This window comes from Hippocampus zosterae, chromosome 6 (assembly GCF_025434085.1).
Source record: "Hippocampus zosterae strain Florida chromosome 6, ASM2543408v3, whole genome shotgun sequence".
NCBI classification, from domain to species: Eukaryota; Metazoa; Chordata; class Actinopteri; order Syngnathiformes; family Syngnathidae; genus Hippocampus; species Hippocampus zosterae.
The window spans coordinates 4381119-4388931 of NC_067456.1; positions in this window are offsets into that span (position 1 = coordinate 4381119).

Genomic DNA, 7813 nt, shown 5'->3' on the forward strand with positions numbered 1-7813 from the left:
CAACCGATTCAGGGTGTCCCCCGCCTCCTGCCCGAAGACAGCTGGGATCGGCTCCAGCACCCCCCGCGACCCTAGTGAGGATCAAGCGGTTAGGAAGATGAATGAATGAATGTTTTCTTTGTCAAATAATATGACAATTTAATTGAGGTTCTAATTTAGGGAAGCACGGTGAAGTGACTTCTACTGTTGCTATTGTAGATATTGCTATGCAAAGCATTTCACAATTTTAACTCATTCACTGAATGTCGGTGGACAGTACAGTCATGCAAGAGTTCGGGGTCCAAAGAGGTTTTAAAAAAAAAAAAAAAGGAAGAAACAAAAGATAACTGATCCGCTCCGCTGCGCCGACTGCGTGCGGCCAGGTGACTGCCAGGTTTCCTCGAGTTGGTCACAAGCGCTTATGAAGTGCCGAAAGAGAGTGAGGTTAACCCTCGTAGTCCACAGTTTGCGATAAATGCAAAATTATGTCTTTGAATCAAAGGCAAAGGAATTTGGAAAAACACGAGAGAGCTGAAACGTATGGGGGGGTTCTAAAATGGCCGAAATTTCATGACGTTACCGCCTGATAATTCTCAGGCATTGCAGCAATAATAAAAAAGGTTTTGATTCCTTAATCTTCACAATTTACATATTTTGCACCATAGAGACCCATTACAATTCATATTTTTGAATGCATCGTAAACCTAATGTGTGAACATGCATTTGACGCCATTTTTACGTCAATCGCTTTGTTTTCGCTTGGACAGACGTATGCATGCCACATTGTTGGGTTGAGGTTATTCCAATAGTGCAACTTTTAGGTGGCGCCAGAGGATGGCAAATGAGTTTGCCTTTTTGCAGGAGGCTTCAAACCAATGCATTTTACATGAACACGTTCGGTCGGGATTGTTAGTAGGGCTGGGTTGGGACCTCCAGACACAAAAAAAAAAGTTTGATTTAACAGTCGGCGCAGTTCCTCGGGGAGATCGCTCCTGATGGCGCTTGTGATTCAATTCTAAGAAGTGAAATAATTTGTTGTCTCAATTATTACAGTGTTGTTTTTCGACTACCGTCATTTCCTCAGTGTGCCTCTAAAAGCGTGCAGGCCATGTGAATTGTTCCACTCGCCGTTTGATCGCCGATTGGTTTGTTAAGTAGCTGGATTATGCACGCATGGACCCGACTCACTTTTGTTCAGTTTGCGGCGGGCCACCGCATGCGTCCACAAAGAAATCAATTTGGATGTAAATACGGAAAAATAAAAAGGACTGAGGAATGCATTTCTATTTTTTTGCCGTGACAGCTCCTCTCCTCATCCATCCATTCATTCATTCATCTTCCGAACCGCTTAATCCTCACTAGGGTAGCGGGGGGTGCTGGAGCCTATCCCAGCCGTCTTCGGGCAGTAGGCGGGGGACACCCTGGATCAGTTGCCAGCCAATCGCGGGGCACACAGAGACAAACAACCAACCACGCTCACACTCACACCTAGGGACAATTTAGAGTGTTCAATCAGCCTGCCACGCATGTTTTTGGAATGTGGGAGGAAACCGAAGCACCCGGAGAAAACCCATGCAGGCCCGAGGAGAACATGCAAACTCCACACAGGGAGGTCGGAGCTGGAATCGAACCCGGTACCTCTGCACTGTGAAGCCGACGTGCTAACCACTGGACTACCGGGCCGCCACCCATCCATCCGTTGGCTAAATCAAAAGGTTTGCGGGCATGCTGGAGCCTCTGCCGGTTGTCTTTGGGCGGTAGGCGGCATACACCCTGGACTGGTTGTCAGCCCATTGCAGATCGTCTTCATTCGGGTTGCAAATCACCCGCAGCTTATCCCAGCCGACTTCTAAATCAGACGCGGAAAACACCCAGAAAGGGTGGCTGGCCGATTACCAACGTCTAAAAGACGTTCGACTGTAGCTCGAACTCGGTTTGCCGAGAGCCAGCGCTCACCCCGCAAGAGTAGGTGAGCGTCTCGCTTGCTAGGCCTGCTATGAGACGCCTCCTAGCTGCGCAATGCAAGCACCGCACCGCTGCCCTGAGTGTGTGCCAAGTGTGTCCTCTTTGCCAAATTGCATTCATCTCACTCCAACTTATGGCCGTCGCGGGGCCAACGTCAGCCCCGGGGGGGGGGGGGGGGGGGGGGTAACGTGCACACACTCACCTGAGTCGTCAGTCTTGACAGAGAAGCAAAAGCAGCAGGGACCATTTCAGGCGCAATGATTACCGAAGGCCATTTAGCTCGTTCACGCAGCCACATCTATACCACGCGTACGCATACGTTCCCTTTTCACAGCAGCCGAGCGGTTTCAGCTACGGAAGGCTGAATCTTGCACAAATAAATGGCTGAAATGATGGAGGGCCATCAAAACAGCAGCACAAATGCTATTCAAGCGACGGAGGAAGCACAAGGGAGCGGTTGGAAGTAATTAAACCGGGGCGTCAATGTCACCGCTTCCCGTTTACGACTCTAAAGAGCAACACTTTTCGCGCGGCACGGAGGCGAGGATTTCACTTATTACCAGCGATTAACAGGTTGAAGTTCTCCCGCAGAGGCCCTGGATGTTTATTTGGAGAAAGAGATGCTCTCACGGAAACATTTTACATCTTTCAAGATAATTGTCGCGTTTAGGTTGAAAACTTGATTTTAGCACGAGAGGAGGAAAGCGAACTCTGCGTCGCTGTTTAGAATTGTTTTATTTTACAATGGCTTCATTTTGGATAAGAGCTGCATGTGTGCATATTGATTGGGGTCGGTTCCTTGGGCCAGCTGGGTCAACAAAATTATCCAACGTTATGCATGAGCCTTTTATTGATCTTGTGTGTGTCTATGTATGTGTGTGTGTGTGTGTGTGTGTGTGTGTGTGCACGGTGGGGGCAAGTGAAAGGAGAAAGACAAGGCTGGGCCAAGAATAACAGGCACGTTCTGGATGAATGCTTTTGACATCCAAGACAATGACTTTGAGCAGCGCTTTCCCAGTACTTAGGAGCCTTTTGCAGACATTTCCAAAGAATCCGAGCCATTTAAGTCATTTCGGAAAAATACTCTTAATTGCTTTCTTCTGATCGCAATATCCATTTTATGAGACGTGCTTTGAGAGCGAGGAGGAATCGCACGATTCTTTCAAAGCGCATACGCTTTTATACAACATGCAATTACAGAGGCATGCATTTAAATACTTGACCACCTGAACGGGGAAAAAACAAAGAGCAAACGCGTGTTCTATACAACAACAGTTCATTCCACGACAGGCAATCACAAACTGGAAAAAAATATATATAATGCCATGGAATTAAATCTGCAATTATTGCAATGCACCTTGGTAATATCAAAAATGACGGGTGTCACGAGCTATGGGTCGTGACCGAAAGAACGAGATCCCGGTTACAAGCGGCCGAAAAGAGTTTTCTCCGCAGGGTGTCCGGGCTCTCCCTTAGAGATAAGGTGAGAAGCTCGGTCATCCGGGAGGGGCTCAGAGTCGAGCCGCTTCTCCTCCACATCGAGAGGAGCCAGATGAGGTGGCTTGGGCATCTGATTCGGGTGCCTCCTGAGCGCCTCCCCGGTGAGGTGTTCCGGGCATGTCCCACCGGGAGGAGACCCCGAGGAAGACCCAGGACACGCTGGAGAGACTATGTCACCCAGCTTGCCTGGGAACGACTCGGGATCCCCCGGGGAGAGCTGGAAGAAGTAGCTAGGGAGAGGGAAGTCTGGGCTTCCCTGCTAAAGCTGTTGCCCCCACGACCCGGCCCCGGATAAGTGGTAGATGATGGATGGATGGATGGATGGATGGAGACCTCCGAACCGGCAAGAGTCAAGAACAAAAAAAAAATAAACTTGGGATCCAATATGAAATTTACGGTTTGCTACCGTCGCACAACTCGAACTTCCAAATGCTAGAAAGACTCTGCAGCCTGGGTGCTTCGACGCCTTCAAAAGCTGCTCCTCGTGTAGACCGCATAAATCGTGGCGGATTTGAACAGGCTTCACGTACATTTTGAAACCGCATACTGTAGGTTCGGCGCGCACCGGAAGTGACGCCGCGCGATCGAAACCGCATCTTGTACTCTGCAAATACAGTCGTGGCCTCTGATCGCAATTCATTTTATCTGGACTGCCTTCTATTGATGCGACAAAAGGACATTGGGAAGAGTTCTCAGGATGATACACTTCATTCATTCATTCATCTTCCTAACCGCTTGATCCTCACTAGGGTCGCGGGGGGTGCTGGAGCCTATCCCAGCTGTCTTTGGGCAGTAGGCGGGGGACACCCTGAATCGGTTGCCAGCCAATCGCAGGGCACACAGAGACGAACAACCATTCACACTCACACTCACACCTAGGGACAATTTAGAGTGTTCAATCAGCCTGTTACGCATGTTTTTGGAATGTGGGAGGAAACCGGAGCACCCGGAGAAAACCCACGCAGGCCCGGGGAGAACATGCAAACTCCACACAGGGAGGCCGGAGCCGGAATCGAACCCGGTACCTCTGCACTGTGAAGCCGACGTGCTAACCACTGGACTACCGGGCCGCCTGATACACTTCATATCAAAATTAAACACAAGCCTTGTATTTCGCTACTCTCCACATAGTTCTATGTAAAAAGGCAGCAGAAACGATACTGCACTTGCCAAGTCAAGTCAAGAGTATTTCTAGAGCACTTTCAAACAGCCATCGCTCCATACAAAGTGCTGTACATGGTTTCAGACGATCACGCAGGTATTTCAAACAATATGGTCAACGTGCGTATAGTCACGCATTCTAACAACTCTCACTACGTCCCAAGCTTCAAATTAGAAAGGCTCAACGCTCCCCAGAATAAGAAGGTTGTGTGTAATTTTCAGACAATTTGTCAGTCGAATGAAAGAGGGAAGTCTGCAACAATTTCCCCAAATTGCCCTGACAGCAAAGACCAAAAGAAGAAAAAAAAAAACCTCTCAGCCAGAAAATTTGACTCATTCCAAACTTGATATTCACAGCGAGACAGCAGTAAAACATTGATACTTCTAATTGCAATGCAGGAGTCTTTGTGTAGAGTTTGGGGAAAGGGGGAGGGGGGGGAGACTGCTGAAGAGGCTCGACAGTTGAAAAGAGACGACATCAACAAGAGAGATATGCAGGCGCACAGGCGAAATGATGGACACACACACACACACACACACACACAAAAAGGAAAGGATGTACTCACGCCTGAAATCCTTTTTCGCCAAGATTTTCCACCGGGGTTTAAAAATGCACTGCCATTCATTGTCATGGGCTTCATAACCAAACACCACGGCACAGCCGGCCTCCCCCTGCCTTATTATCTGCTGCTTGCAAATGTCACAAAAAAACGACGTCCTACACATACTAAATAATGACTGATTTAAATGGGGGTGGGGAGGGGGGGAGTGTGGCATTTGAGACCATTATACAATCATTAAAATGTCAAAAAAAAGATATAAATGCCTTTTCTTGAGTCTTGTACATGCCGATATTAAATAAATCAAGAGAGCGGGCATTTACCGGGAAGTAGATAATACCACAATCTTCAAATGAGGCTCAATTACTCCCCTACATGCATATGATGAGTGTTATTCTACATCTTGGCACACCCTTTACTGCAGGGGTGCCCAAACTTTTTGGATCTACTTTTTGATCAACTAACCTCACGGGATCTCCCCTTACCGGCGCGCATACGCACACACACAAATTTAAGATTTACCTGCTTTATTTTATTTTTTAAATATTTTTTTTAGTGAAAATCAGACCGATTAGTGTGCAGTGTATATTAACACAAAAAATATATTACTAACATATACAAAGACACACAAATGGCTGTTTGTTTTTTTTCTTCTCGACACTCCTCGGATCTACTTGGGACCTGTCTTAGATCTACCGGTAGATCAGGATCTACCTAATGGGCACCCCTGCTTTACTGCATGGAGATCAGACAATGCACTTTTTAAAATATATATTTTTTTAAAAAACATGTGAAGTGTAGCTCATGTGTGTCTTGTCCTGGTAGAACTGATTTATAGTGTATATAAAAGTGTATAGCAACTTTTTCACCATCCGTGTTTGCTAATCAACTAAACCAGAACTCAATCCAGCAAAAATGAGGCCATTTCATGAGTGCAAAATAATTTAGAAGCTTGAATATAAAGTACAGTTTTTTGCTAGGTTAGCCTTTTTTGCCCACTAGTTAACCCAGCTCAACAAGTAGGCCCAGTCCAATATGGCTGCCATACATTTACATATCAGACATTTACAATAAGCAATTTCATAACTTGAAAAACATGTAGCGTACTTACATTCACAAGTGTGCATTGCAGAGGATGGGAATGAACGTCACAAGCAGGTAAATCCAAATGCGAATGAGCCAAGCACTGGTACAGAAAACCTCAAAAGGTTTTCTTCCAAACAAAAACACTGGAACAGGAACCAACACAAACAAACACAAAAAAAAAAATCTTCAAGGCAAATCCTTCAAAGAGCATTTGATGCCTCAATGACAGGCACAAACAAGGAATCAAGCAGAAGCGACGGCGACTCATAATGAGAGACAGCTGGGCAAGAGGGCAGGGAAGAAGCCTGACAGATTGATTGACACAGGAGGGCCAGACCAGGTAAAATGATTAGAATGGCCACATGTCACGTCGAATCAGCGGAGAAATGGGAAGTGCTTTGGTGCAGGGGAGGTCTTGAATACAACACAATACAATACAATACAATACATGCTGATTTATATCGCGCTTTCACAACAGCGGCAGCTGTAACAAAGCGCTTTACAAAACAGTTAACATGAAGTAAAATAATAAACACAACACATAACATAAAACACGGACAGTCATGCAGTTCTAACCACTTTTCCATCACAGGCTTTGTTGTTTGAAGCGGTTTGAGATGAAAGAGGAGAGAATCAAAGTGTCCTTTAACCAGTGGATCAGAGACGTCATGCTCAAAATGTGCACACGTCGGCTACAAGCTAAGTTCAAAGTCAACAAGAAGCTGTAGCATCCATTGACGAAAAAAGAGAGTTCACTTCTCCTGTCCCATGGAAATCCATTTCAATTCCAAGCGGCGACTCACGGTTCCAAATACGCATCGGCGCTCTTGGCCAACGCTCCTCTCTCCTCATCCTCAACTTCAGCGGCCATCCATCCAGCCGCACCAACGCCGACTGTCCAACAGCGCCGACATAGCCACTGAACAAATCGGGGTTGTGAAAAATGCTGCCCATTACTGGCACAAAAAACACAAGCGCCCCAGGTCTGTCCAGCACCAACAGTCAATGGCGCCGACATTCCTCCCAATCAAAATCTGTGCTGGTACAGGCGTGCTGCCGAGAAGGCGCAACCACCAAGCACAGATACTGCTCCTTTGACGAATGTCGTGGCCAAAAAGCGCTGAAAACAGTCCATATCAGGTCCAAACAATGAAACAACAAACAACATGTGACAAAACAAAAGACAAAAACAGCAAAAAAGAACAAAAAAGCAAGGCTCTTGAAGAGCACTTGCCGAAGGCTGCCTACTCGGGCGCCATCTTGGAAAGAATAAGTGAATGCTAACCAAGAAAACATTTTATTAACAACTAAGCAAAACATCACATAGGAGATCTTTGACCCGAAAAAGTCAATGTTCCAAAAAATCAGCCCGTCGTGGTCACTGGTCTGCCGACAGTAATGTGTGCTACATTGGATGGATTCGTTAGATTCTACGGGTTGTGTCATGGCAAAAAAAAAAAAAAAAAAAAAAAAAGAGCAGCCACTCCACATGCGAGGGCTTTTTTTTTTGTGATGTAAGGGACTAAAGTGGGAAGTGAGTAGAAGAAGAGAGGAGAAGTGCA